At 39.3% G+C, this 14124-nt stretch overlaps 1 long non-coding RNA gene across 1 annotated transcript in view; it reads left to right on the forward strand.

The window, feature by feature from the left end:
- LOC142107568 (uncharacterized) overlaps positions 1–13573 on the forward strand; it is a 28361-nt gene extending 14788 nt beyond the window's left edge. The window contains exons 3-6 of the long non-coding RNA XR_012679978.1: positions 10091–10151; positions 10484–10597; positions 13023–13101; positions 13507–13573. This is a non-coding gene — a long non-coding RNA (uncharacterized LOC142107568). The remainder of the gene's footprint in view (positions 1–10090; positions 10152–10483; positions 10598–13022; positions 13102–13506) is intronic.
- The last annotated feature ends 551 nt before the right edge of the window (positions 13574–14124 follow it).

Below are 14124 nucleotides of genomic sequence, written 5' to 3' on the forward strand. Positions count from 1 at the left end.
AGCTAATAAGGAAAGTAATGGTTTGTTTTCAAGCAACACACAAACACTTGATAGCTTAATTTTTACTATGCCGTTCAAATGTGATCTACTACACGCTCTACCACAATAATAAATCTGTCCTCATATTTTAGATGTATCTCCCCATCAAATGCAACTTTATAAGGCCAAGGAGCATTTATAATTCTTAATGTTTTTGGATCCAAAATGAATCTGGCCCACAGGGCACATTCATTCACATTATCTGCATGCTGCCATCTATAACTACAAATGTCCTTAGACTTTTGCAGGGGAGGGGTTTGATTTTGAGGGGACATGCTCCTTTGGGGTTGATGCAAATATTGACTGCAAACCTTTTATTCACCTACCGCTTGTATGTTATGAATTCAACTTTTATACAAATCAATACTGACTACACCCCAGCAGCACAGTGGGTTAGTGATTAGCACTTCTGCCTCACAGCGCAAGGGTCTGGAGATCTGGGTCTCCATCAGTACGGATAGTAAATGAAATGCTAAACCAAATTATTTTTTTTAAAAAATAGGCCCAAAAGCATGTTGCAATGGAGGGGGATTTACATTTGTAATCTGGAGACAGATTAAGATTTGGGTAGGGCGTACCCTTTAGTAAAATATAAAAAATTGCTCCAAAAAACCCAAGTATGTGGATTACACTATTTTGCACCATTAATAAAGAACTCACTTCACTCAATTTCTTGCTATAGCTCCAGCAGAAGCTGAGACTGCCACTGCAGACCACTCCTTTGCCTCTGCAGTTGGATGATGGAGGGTCTCTGGTGAATACCCCTCCAAATGTAGTGGCGCACCCGCTGGTATGCCTGCAATTTTATCTCATTGGAGATATACCTGCCTGCCCTGCGGGCAAACTGCCCATTCCCTGGGCAAGGACCCGCAGCTCACGCTGAGCAAAAGTACTTGCCCTCATTTTGTCTCTGGTCTCTGCTCTGTGATTGCTTCTCAGAGCACGTGTGGGTGAGCTCACGTCACTCGCGGATCTTTTCTACACCTGTGTACAAAATGTCTGCCTGTCATTCACTCATCGTATCCTAGCACAGAGGGTCGGATAGATGGGAAATGTACTCCGCTATTCACAATTACTAGCACTTTTTAATAGGAACCTGTAGTTGCAGGCACCTGATAACAGGCCCTAGATTTATAAGTGATAGTTTTTGTCCTTGCTTATTTGTAAATGTAGAAATAAAGTGTAACATTTTGAGGAAACTACCACAAAAAGCAGACAGTAATTTACGTATTGTTGAAAAATAAGTTATATGGTTTTGATAAGGTTCAAAGTAATACATTTTTGGACCCTAATTTACCTCATGAATCTGGTCCTCCTATCCTTCTCAAACTTACTGAGGAATTAAATTTTAGGCAACACAGAGGGTATAGTTGTGTTATTGACAGTGAGTGAGATTGGAGGCCAGTTGTTGACTCTGGCATGAGGGACAAGAATGAGCTCTGTATAGAACATGATTTGCTTTAGCTATCATTGTGATATCCATTGGGTGAATGCAGAAAGACAGTGCTGAAAAAAATAGGTCAGGGAAAGCAATGTACATTTGGGTGTCCTCAGCATAAAGGTGGTATTGGAGGCCAAATGACCATTTTAGTACCCCAAGACAAGAGATGTACAATATTAAAGTACAACATTTAGAAGAAAAAAAAAGTGCCTTGTGAGATCTCAATAGAGAGTGAGAGTGGAACGGAGAATGTGCCAGAGGTGGGTACACTACAGGAGTAGTTAGAGAGGTAGGAAGTGACCCAGGAAAGAACCGTGTCTAGAGGGAGTCAAGGATGTATAGGAGCAGAGGGTATTCAACAGTGTTCAAAGCAGCAGAGAGTTATAGGAGAATGAGTGTTGCAAAAACAAAATATTATTTATAAACACAACTGCAGTAATCAAATGAAAAACAAAAAAACAAAACTGTAAATACAAACTTCTTTAAAAACAAAACAAACAAATGCATGCATGGTGGTTTTATCCCATCGGTTAGAGGTGTTGCAAGGCAGGTCATGCTGGAACCCATAATGACTGTCTTCTTTATCTGTTTAAAATATTAGAGAAAAAGAGATCAACCTTAGGCCATTTTGAAACAGATTACTCGACTGTACTTTGTACACATCTGTACTTTCAAGCTGTAAAATATACAATGTGTTGCCTTAACTAACACAGGTCCCCCAATAACCTAAAAGGAATAACATTGTTAACTATAGATACTTACATGCCACATCTCCTTTTTTGCTCCAGCTGACAGCTTGGTCTTAAGGTCTTTTGGAATAAACTTCAAACATTTAGCTATATACTAAAATGGTGTGTTTCTCAGTTATCCTTAAAATGAAAGAGAATGTAAGGTATCTCCATTAGAAAATATTGACAAATCAGTGCCTCAAAATCAACACACAACAAATAGTTTATGCACTTTATTTGAGCAGAAAAGAAATTTCACTTAGTGAAGCAGATATATGATTAACAGACTTTGCTTAATTACGGAATATTTTTCAGGTGAGGCTGGTAGTACATCAATGAAAGCCTTTAGTTTGGTCTATTTTAAGGTAAACTCTAACAATCAAGCTTCAACAGTATTCTTATAAGTGCTATGGGTAGAAAACTCACATCTGATAATCTTAGCAGGGGCTGAAAGGCAGCCCTTTCAGCCCTATTACAGAATTTATTGTTTATCCTTAAACCTTCATGTTGGCAGTAGTGCATGTGATGTGTTGTGTGTTTTTTAGGAGCACTCTAAGCTTGGTTTATGGTTTATGTACTCACATTTATTTTTACCTAATAGATATTTGAAACATGGTGCTTCTCATTCAAGTCTATATAATTTATGTAATGCTGAATCAGCACATTACCTTAGTGCGGAGATTCCCAAACTGTGCGCCGCGGCTCCCAGGGGTGCCGCAGCGCTGTCACTGGGGTGCCGCGGGCCGGGCCAGCCATAAAACAAAACAAAACACATAAACTTACCAATCCGTCGGGCGTCGGGACCCAGCAGCCTCCTCTCTCCTGCAGCTGTCACTGAATATCGACGTCAGTAACAAGCTGCAGGAGAAAGGAGGCTGTTGGGTCCCGGCGCCCGACGGATTGGTAAGTTTCTGTGTTTTGTTTTTTTTTATGGCTGGCGCCTGGCGCGGGGCAGAGTGAGAGGGATCGTGGCAGAGGAGGGGGACAGAGGATGGTGTCAGCGGGACAGAGGAGGGGTACAGAGGATGGTGACAGCGGGGCAGAGGAGGAGAGCAGAGGATGGTGACAGCGGGACAGAGGAGGCGGACAGAGGATGGTGACAGCGGGACAGGGGGACAGAGGATGGTGACAGTGGGACAGAGGAGGAGAGCAGAGGAGGGTGACAGCGGGACAGAGGAGGGGGACAGAGGATGGTGACAGCGGGACAGAGGAGGGGGACAGAGGATGGTGACAGCGGGGCAAAGGAGGAGAGCAGAGGATGGGGACAGAGGAGGGGGACAGAGGATGGTGACAGTGGGACAGGGGGACAGAGGATGGTGACAGTGGGGCAGAGGAGGAGAGCAGAGGATGGTGACAGTGGGACAGAGGAGGGGGACAGAGGATGGTGACAGTGGGACAGAGGATGGTGACAGCGGGACAGAGGAGGGGGACAGAGGATGGTGACAGCGGGGCAGAGGATGGTGACAGCGGGGCAGAGGATGGGGACAGAGAGCAGAGGATGGGGACAGAGAGCAGAGGATGGGGACAGATAGCAGAGGATGGGGACAACGGGGCAGAGGATGGGGACAGCGGGGCAGAGGATGGTGACAGCAGGGCAGAGGATGGTGACAGCAGGGCAGAGGATGGTGACAGCGGGGCAGAGGATGGGGACTTAGAGCAGAGGATGGGGACAGAGAGCAGAGGATGGGGACAGGGGGCAGAGGAGGGGGACAGGGGGCAGAGGAGGGGGACAGAGAGCAGAGGAGGGGCAGAGGAGGGGCACAGCGGGGCAGAGGAGGGGGACACAGCGTGAGAGGGGCAGTGGAGGGGGACACAGCGTGAGAGGGCAGAGGAGGGGACAGCATGTGAGAGGGCAGAGGAGGGGGACATTGTGAGAGAGGGCAGAGGAGGGGGGACAGCGTGACAGAGGGCAGTGTGTCTGGATGCAGAGGGGGCAGAGTGCCTGAGGGCAGAGTGTCTGGATGCAGAGGGGGCATTTTTACATACAACTAAATAAGTATTTCTGTCCTGACCTAAATACTTATTACAATTTTTTGACCCAACTACTTCTAAAACAGAACTGCTCAATAATTATTTTGGAGGGGTGCCTTTAAAAAATTTGGAGACTCTAAGGGTGCCGCGACTGCAAAAGTTTGGGAACCACTGCCTTAGTGGTTAGACAATCCACTTTTCAACAGTGGGGACCTGAGTTCGAATCCTCATTCACTCACAGCCTTTTCTGTGTGGAGTTTATATATCCTTCCCATTTTTGTGCGGATTTCCTATGTGTCCCTTATGCAAGAGTACGTTTGGTTTAAGTTCAGACAATTAAAAAAAATTAACCTGTTGTCTTTCGTATTATTATTAACGTATTATTAGCCTTTTTTTAAATAGGTATAGGCTAACTATTAGATATTACACATCAACCACTTTACATTACAATTTATTACAACTGTACATACACCATGGTTGAGTACATTGTTTAATGTTTGATATTAATATAAAATAAAATAAAAAAATATAATTTTTTTTTTGAGTGAACTGTATTAAGATGTATGTTGTGCATATTTAGTTGTGAGTGTTTTAAAAGAACAATGTTTTTTGAACAGTTTGGTGTTCTTAATCAGCACTGCTGCTATAGCTGCTTTGGACTTAAACATGACCCTGAGCTTCCTTAAGTTTAAGCAAGAAGTTAAGATAAAACTCTCAGCATTTCTTCTTAACTATCCAATGGATCCGGAGGTAAATGCCTACTCTTCTTAAGTCAGTACAAATAACACCTACTCTTCTTAAGACAGTACAATTTCCGCCAAATTCCACCCATTCCCCTCCCTTTTCCAACCCTTTTTTCTTAGGTGTTGGGAGAACTTCTTAAGTGCCGTTAAGAAGGATTTTCATCTTAACTTAAGAAATTCTTAAGTTACACAGTGGATTTTCTTTCTTATCTCCCTTTTCTGGGCAGGCTCAGAGAAGATTTTCTTAAGATCCTCAAAAAAAGGCAGATAAGATCAGCATTGAATCAGGCCCTCTGTTATTCTGTGCACTAATTGCATGTAAATTCATCGATGCAATGTAGGAAAAATGTTGTTTCATTCTTCTTAACAAACAGAACTCTAAAGACTTTATATGGACCAGTTGTCAAAATCTGCCTGCAGCCCTCTGCATTACATGCTGCTTGCATTGGCAGCGTCTGCCTCCTGGACTTTGGACTTGTGTTTCGTGTATTATCCACAGTGCCTCTGTTTACCAGAGATGCTGCTATTGTGCCTTCCCCTTCATCACCAGGGGTTAACTTGTTGCAACAATTATCCCTTCATCATCATCATCATCTATTTATTATAGTGCCACTGATTCTGCAGCACTGTACACAGAACGCATTCAGTCCCTGCCCCATTGGAGCTTACAGTCTAAATTCCCTAACATACACACATAGACAGACAGTGAGAGACTAGGGTAAATTTTTTGATAGCAGCCAATTAATCTACTAGTATGCTTTTGGAGTGTGGGAGGAAAGCGGAGCACCTGTAGGAAAACCCACGCAAAGACAGGGAGAACATACAAACTCCACTCAGATAAGACCATGGTTGGGAATTGAACCTATGAACTGTGAGGCAGAAGTGCTAACCACTTAGCCACCACGCCATCCTTGCACCTGGGAGTCTCTCTACTTATACCTGTCACTCCCAGCCTTGCTGGTCATTGTTATTGTAGCTATTGTTCCATATTACTATGCTGTTCCCTTCTCTGTGCTCCTGGTTCCCCCGTTCCCTGGGATTCCTTCATATTACCTGTTTATTTGCATTAGTCTGGTTCCTACTATTTGCTTTCTGCATCTCCCTGCAATCCTCATTCCTACACCGTCCAGTTTGACCTTCCAGCAATAAACATTGTGTGCTTCACCATATTCCGGGCTCCCTAGCTGTGATTTTTGCATTGAAGTGTGACACCAGTCATCTTCACATGAAACCACACTGGTGGCTAGAGAGGATTGAAATTTCCATTATTAATGAATATCAATGTTTGGGAGCTTCAAATAACATCAGAAACTGCAGCCAATTAATAAAAAAAAAGATTGTCAACCAGAATGCAGGGCCTTGGGATGGGAAATTGCAATTAATCCTTGCCAAAATGCAAATTGCCATATCAATGTAAAATGCTAACAGGTATACATTGTGATACTGCTTAGGTAACAATGGTATTTACCACTTTGAGCATGATCTAAGCAAAATCATATTTATTAGGGTTAATAGCTTATAAGGAAAGGTCCATGGGATAGAGCTAAGAGGGAAAGATTGAAAGGCTGTTCTGTCTACTTAGACTCAGCCTTACAGATATATAGTAATATAGTGATAATTAGTAGACTATTTACTGTCACTCTGTCATTATATTAATTATAATATTCATCCACAAAGTCTACTTTGTATGATTTATAAAGAAATGGAAGGCCCGTGTTTACTCAGCAATAGTGATTATAGAATATTTCAACCTAAAATCCATAGATCGATTCCTCAGCAATCTATTGAAAATATATTGTAAGTGCAGGTCCATCATTTGTCAGTTTATCAGTGCTCATTGCAAAATGAAGTCCAAATGATCTATTTAGAAAATGTGAAATATGTTTTTACCCTTTTTCAGCTCATTGCTGATATATTTCCTTGCTGTCAGCAACCAGAGCTCACATTGGAAAATAAGTATAAAGGGCCTTATTCATTACTAATCTTATCTGCCATTTTTTGAGGATTTTAAAAAAATCTTGAGCATTCCAACAAAAGCGAGATAAGAAGGAAATTCCATTGTGTAACTTAAGATTTTCTTAAGTTAAGATGAAAATCCTACTTAACTGCACTTAAGAAAATTTTCTACAGTTAAGAATAAGGGATGGGAATGGAAGAGGAATGGGCGGAGATCCGAAAGAAGTTAAGAAGAGTAGGCGTTATCTGTACTGAGTTAAGAAGAGTAGGCGTTACCTCCGGATCTTTCGGATAGTTAAGAAGAAATGCTGTGAGTTTTATCTTAACTCCTTGCTTAAACTTATGGAAGTTCAGGGTCGTGTTTAAATCCAAAGCAGTTAGCTAAATAACAGCAATAACCTATTCTAAAATCATCGTACGTTTAAATCAGTCACAACTAAATATGCACAACAAACATCTTAATTCACTTTACATAAAATATTTTTTGGGAAAATGTATTTTATATTTATATCAAACATTAAACATTGTGAACCTCTTTTTAATTGCAACCACAATTGTAATAAATTGCAATGTAAAGTGGTTGATGTGTCAACAGTTAGGTGCTGATATTTGGGGATTAGGTTAAACCCGGAACTGCCAGAATGCCGGAACACCGGAATGAGTCAGTTTATTATAGTGCTCCCTGCTGCTTGGTGTCTTGAGTGAAGCTTGCTGTGTTATCTATGCCTGTATAGTACATTTTGTTCTGCTACACAGATAAGTTCTCTGTAAAATGTGGAACAACTATTACACATATTATATTACATATATATTGTATATCCCAGCTATATATTCTAGTTATCCGTTCTACCTGCCTTAATGTATGTCGGAATGGAGCGCTGAGTGCATTCCCCATCCATTCCAGCTGCTGGAATGAGGCTAAGAGTACCCTAATCATCCACTCCGGCTGATGGAATGAGTCTGCCAGTACCTTAGCCATCCATTCCAGCATGCACCCAGTGCTCCATTACGGCAGCGTGAATGGATAGTTATTCAACATATTATATAGCAGATATATTGTGTTATGTATATATATATATATATATATATATATATATACACACAAGCACATACAATACAGTATATATGCAATATAGTATGTTGAAAAGTTGTTCCACATATTACAGAGAACATATTTGTGTAGCAGAACAAACTGTACTATACAGGCGTAGAAAACACAGCAAGCTTTTCTCAAGACACCAAGCAGCAGAGGGTGCTATAGTAAGCTGACTCATTCCAGCCCTTCCACATTCCGGGTTTCAGACCAACTAAAATTTTAGAAAACGATGCCTAACAATACAGTACTAAGAATATGAAAGAAAGCTGTAAATCAAGCAGCTTGATTTTTTAAAATTGTTCAGAGAATTTGTGCGAACATAAACCAAGCGTACTCTTACAGAATGGACACATAGGTAATCCACACAAACATAGGGAGGGTATATAAACTCAAGAGAGATAAGAGCATTGGTGAGGATTTGAACGTAGGTCTCCACTGTTGAAAGGTGGATTGGCTATCCTCTAAGCCAACGTTCAAGTGGAACTAATATGTGCATGAAATATACTAGAAGGAAAAGCTGACCATGAACTTCTCTCATAATCTTTTTTCCTTTTTTAATTTTTATTAATGTCAATAATTATACTTTGAAATATTAGAGACATAAATCCTTGGTACATGCATATTTTAAATATTTGGATATGGAAATTAAGTCATGTATAATAATAATAATAATAATAATAATAATAATAATCTTATTAGTAATAATAATAGGACCTAAAATTGATTGGCTTTTTTTTTTTTGTTCTTTCGAACAGCTGCTTTTCTGTGTTGTAGCTGCACACAATTTTCAACATGTAATTTATCCATATTCCATGAAATGTAGCCGGAATCAAACTCATGAACCCACTGATGAAAAGTGGATTGTCTAACTACTATGCCAACGTGCAGGTGGAAACAGTATGTTCATGAAATAGACTAGAAGGAAAGCTGAGCATCAACGTCTCTCGTAACGCACAGTTTAACTTTAATCATTTTAATTAATGTAACAATCAATCAATTATATTTTTATTAACAATTCATAAAATAAATATTGGAGCCCTAAATCCTTTGTACATGCACAGTTTAAATATTTGTATATGGAAATTCCAAACTTAACACCTGCTTTACTGCCAACATGAAGGTTTAAGGATAAATAATAAAGAATTACACACACATTCTATTGTTGTCCATCACGAAAAATGTGTCATAGGAAATTTAAAAATGTAAATAAACATGGATGCAGATGCAACGGCTAATAAATTTGCATTCATAAATATATATAATACTCTAAAACCATTTACTAGCGTACTCTTCTATAAGTGACACATTGGAGTACATTCACTGAAACATGGGGATATAGAAAGTCAGCACAGATACAGGCATGATTCTGGATTTGAACTCATGACCCTGCTGTTGCCAGCTCATGTCTCTAACCAGTAAGGAATACATAAGATTGAAACAAACATACAACACAACACAGCCACTAGTGACATCCTAAAGAGTTAATGACCATAATTAAATGAACAATTGCACACACCTTATTAGTAACAGACCTAGAGGATCATGTTTTGGTTTTTAAAAATTAAAATAAGAATGTCTATGCTAATGCATATCAGATTAATTCGCATTCAGAAATAAACACAAACTTGTTTTAATCAGTATGAAAGGAAACAACAGATCTTCTTAAACAGCGTTGTATAGACCCAGCATCAGAACTCGTCATCTGATACCACAGGGGGCCTATACACCTGCATATACTTGTCTCATTACAATCCCCTATAAAAGACTGCTTCATGCACACTTGAAGTTGGTTAGGCCTCTATAGTGTGTTTTTCTGCTGGTGATTTGTTTAGTGGTCTTCTATTTGTATTGAGCGTTATATATATTTAGTTTACTCTTTTATAGACACTTTAAATGTTTGTGTTCGTAAGATATTTTATATTACACAATACCAGTGCATCTATATTTTCATATGTAATGTGCATTTTAATGTGTGATATTTGTTTTATAAATGGTAACCCAATTTTTTTTTTTTTTTTTTTTTTTTAGGGGTTGTGAAGCTTTTCAATCTAATATCTATTAATTTAAAATCTTATGTGTTTTTTGAAATTTTCCATGGTGCATGTTTATCCAACAGATCCCCAGCCCTCCAGAAACTGTGGAGGCAGGAAATTTCAGATGCAGCATTGATTTGCAAGGTAAAAATGTTTTCAAATATGGTTTATATCCCACTTTTTGAAATATCTGTCACCCCCCCAAAAAAGAAAATTGTATTGTGATGAAAGTAAAGGCCTGTTTCATTTTTATAAACATACAAATGCAGGCACCAGATAGTTTGAACTTAAGCAAAAGTTTACCTTTGAATTCTGCAAAATTGAAATTGTGCTGTAAGGGCTGCGTCTGCCCCTGCTGAGATTATCAGATGTGAATTTTATAGCCATAGCACTTAGAAAAATAATGATGAAGCTTGATTGGTAGAGTTTTGTTTAAAATAGAACAAACTAAAGGCTTTCCTTTTTCTACTACCAAGCCTTAGCTGGGACATGTCTGGCTCACCTGAAAATTTTTCAGTAATCAAGGAGGAATGGCAAGTTTCATTTCATGCAGAAGGATCAAGACATGGAGGCATTGCATTTTGCAGCTTGTAAGTATCTAGTTATGTTATTTCTTTTTGGTTATTGGGGGACCTGGGTTACAGTTAAGGCAGTAAATTGAAGAGTTTACTGCTTAAAAGTACAGGTGTGTCCAAAGTACACAGTCAATGCATTTTTGATTTTCAAATGGACTAAGGTTGATTGCTTTTTCTCTTATATTTTAATAAGAGAAAGAAGACAGGCATTATGGGTTCCAGTATGACCTTCCTTGCAACACTTTTAACTAATGGGCTTAAACCAACATGCATGTGTTTATAATTTTTAGTTTACAAAGGATTTGTTATTTTCAGTTTGTTCTCATCTTGTTTAATTTGATAACTGTAATTGTGCCTATAAATAAATTGTATTTTTTTTTTGTTGCAATACTTATTAGTCCTGTAACTCTCTGCTGCTTTGGACACTGATTAACATCCTCTTCTCCTACACATCCTTTACTCCATTGTCGATCTAGACACAGTTCTGTCCTGGGTCACTTGCTACCTCTCTTATCACTCCTGTAATGTACCCACCTCTGGCACATCTCCCTTTCACTCTCACTCTCTATTGAGGTGTCACAAGGCTCCTTTTTGGGCTAAATGTTGTACTGTAATATTGTACATCTCTTATGTTGTGGTACTATTTTGGTCATTTGCCCTAAAATGCCCTACTCTACGCCAAGGACTTCCAAATGTACATTGCTCTTTCTGGCCTTATTTCAGCACTATCTGTTGAAAAGCACTGTCTTTCTGTATTTGTCTTATAGATGAAAATAACACCACTGTACCCTGTGTATTGACTAAAATTTAATTTTTCTGTAAGTTTGTGATGAGGATAGGAGGAGCAGATTCATGAGGCAAATTAAGGCCCAAAAAATGTGTTGCTTTGAACCTTATAAAAACCATATCACCAAGTTATATTTTAAATTTCTGAAACATATTTTAAAATATAATTAAATTACTGTATGCTTTTTCCGGTAGTTACCTCAAAATGTTACACTTTATTAATACACTTGCATTTGCACTTCAGCTTTGTCAAAAACTAGTACACTTATAAATGTAGTGCCTGTAATTGCAAATAGAGGAGTGCTACTTTTATTGGGCCGCCCACTGTTTGCTTGGATAGGAGGAATGAATGAGAAGCCAACATTTTTTAAAGAGAACCGTGACTGACTTAAGCACGCCCACACATACTTACAGAACCAAGGACACAGTTGAATCCTTTAAAATATTAAGATCTAGAGCTAAGAAGGAAAATGAGATCTGCTACTTTTGCCCGTAGAGAGCTGCTTGTATTGGCGGAGGTCATGGATAGCATGCCCAGTGGGAGATACATGACTAATTAAATGAAGCTGCGGCCCTACCGTATGGTTTGTCGCTTCATATGGCTGAAATTACACTACCGTAGGTCTGTAGTACAACTGCAGCGGCGGTGGAGTGATTTACAGCAGTGCAAACCACCGCTCATGGAGGAGCACAATGTCAGTTCACATTATTATATCATCATCATCAACATTTATTTATATAGCGCCAGCAAATTCCATAGCGCTTTAGAATTGGGAACAAACACTAATAAGACAATACTGGGTAATACATACAGACAGAGGTAAAAGAACCCTGCTCGCAAGCTTACAATCTATAGGACAATGGGAGTTAGAAACACAAGGGCATGTGCTACATCATATTGCACAATGGGCCAGCTAGAATGCAAAGGTAAAAGTATTGAGTGGGCTGTGTGTGTTGCAATGTTGGTCAGAGGGATGCTGACTTGCGTTAGCAGTGTAGAGGATGGTAATAGGGTAATCTAGGGAAATTAAGATCGTGGTTGAGGAATATCTTAACCTTGTCTGAAGAGGTGGGTTTTCAGTGAACGCTTAAAGATTTGAAGACTAGAGGAAAGTCTTACTGTGCGTGGGAGGGAATTCCACAAAGTGGGTGCAGCCCAAAAAAAAATCCTGTTACCGAGAATGGGAGGATGTGATGAGAGTGGAAGAGAGACTTAGATCTTGTGCAGAACGGAGGTGTCGAGTTGGGAGATATTTTGAGACAAGTGAGGAAATGTATGTCGGTGCAATTTTGTTGATGGCCTTATATGTTCGTAGAAGAATTTTATATTGGATTTGTTGAAATACAGGGAGCCAATGTAGAGACTGACAGAGTGGCTCAGCAGAGGAATAACGGTTTGTAAGGAAAATCGATCTAGCCGCTGCGTGCAAAATAGATTGTAGGGGTTCAAGTCTGGCTTTGGGAAGACCAGTAAGGAGGGAATTGCAATAGTCGATGCGGGAGATGATGAGTGCATGAATTAATGTTAATGTGTCTTGTGTCAGATATATGCGTATTTTGGAAATGTTCTTTAGGTGTATATATGACTACCTTTAGGTAACTACAACAGGGAGAGAGTTTTCAAGAAACTAATGTGTTATACTTATTCAAACAGCCCGTCATCGGCCAGGGTTGAAGTGGAGGAAGTGGAGGAAGCCAAGGTGGTGGCAGACACCCAAGACGCGGATGCCTTGGTAGAGGATAAGTATTGACATAAAAGTAATTACATAATTTCCAAGATTTAGACGACCATTGCACTGTTTTAAAAAACATTATTTCACACAGGGTCAATTAAAGTAGACAGACTTAAATATGTCACAGGTTTCCATTATGGTGGCCATGCAAAGTATTTATGGAAAATACACTCCCCCTCTTTCATGGGCGCAACAGAAATGAATATATATATATATATATAAATCTGCAACCAAAAAGCCTTAGGCCTCTTGCTCCTAATGTATTTTACATACCGTTAGACATTGCTGTAATTTAAACATTTAAACATTATGTAACAGTATATGTGTCTGCTAGCTCGTGTGTTTTCAACAATCGGTAATCAACTAATCCAATATTTTTTGCTTTTTTTTTTTTTTCATTTTCAGTTCCTGAACACACGTCCATCAGGCCGCAGCAGCCACCTTCACCGAGTTAAATATATGCTTGCATCAGGTGAAATAACAACAAAATTCATAAATATAAAAAAAATTGCAAAGATTTAAAAATATTAGATAACCTGTATGGTTAATAAGTTTATTTTGTTTTTTTTGGAATTTTTTGGGAATTATAGTTTTCTCTTAATATATTAGTTCAAACAAAATCATTGTCGTGTGTGTCTTTGTTAATATAGTACATTTGCAGAACATGTGGTTACTAGGGCATTAATGAATGTAGATGTCCCAAAAAAAAAATAATTAAACGATTTAAGGTCTTTTGTTTTCTTACTACAACATCATCATTTGCAACATTTATTGATATAGCACCACTAAGTCTTCCTCACTGTACAGAGAAGGCCTTACTATCCCAACAGAGATTGTCAAAGCCATAACACAAACAGACTGGGGTGAATTTGTTAGCAGCACAGTGCTGCAACAGATAGCAGAGGATGGGGACAACGGGGCAGAGGATGGGGACAGCGGGGCAGAGGATGGTGACAGCAGGGCAGAGGATGGTGACAGCAGGGCAGAGGATGGTGACAGCGGGGCAGAGGATGGGGACTTAGA

This window comes from Mixophyes fleayi, chromosome 11 (genome assembly GCF_038048845.1).
Source record: "Mixophyes fleayi isolate aMixFle1 chromosome 11, aMixFle1.hap1, whole genome shotgun sequence".
Lineage (NCBI taxonomy): Eukaryota > Metazoa > Chordata > Amphibia > Anura > Limnodynastidae > Mixophyes > Mixophyes fleayi.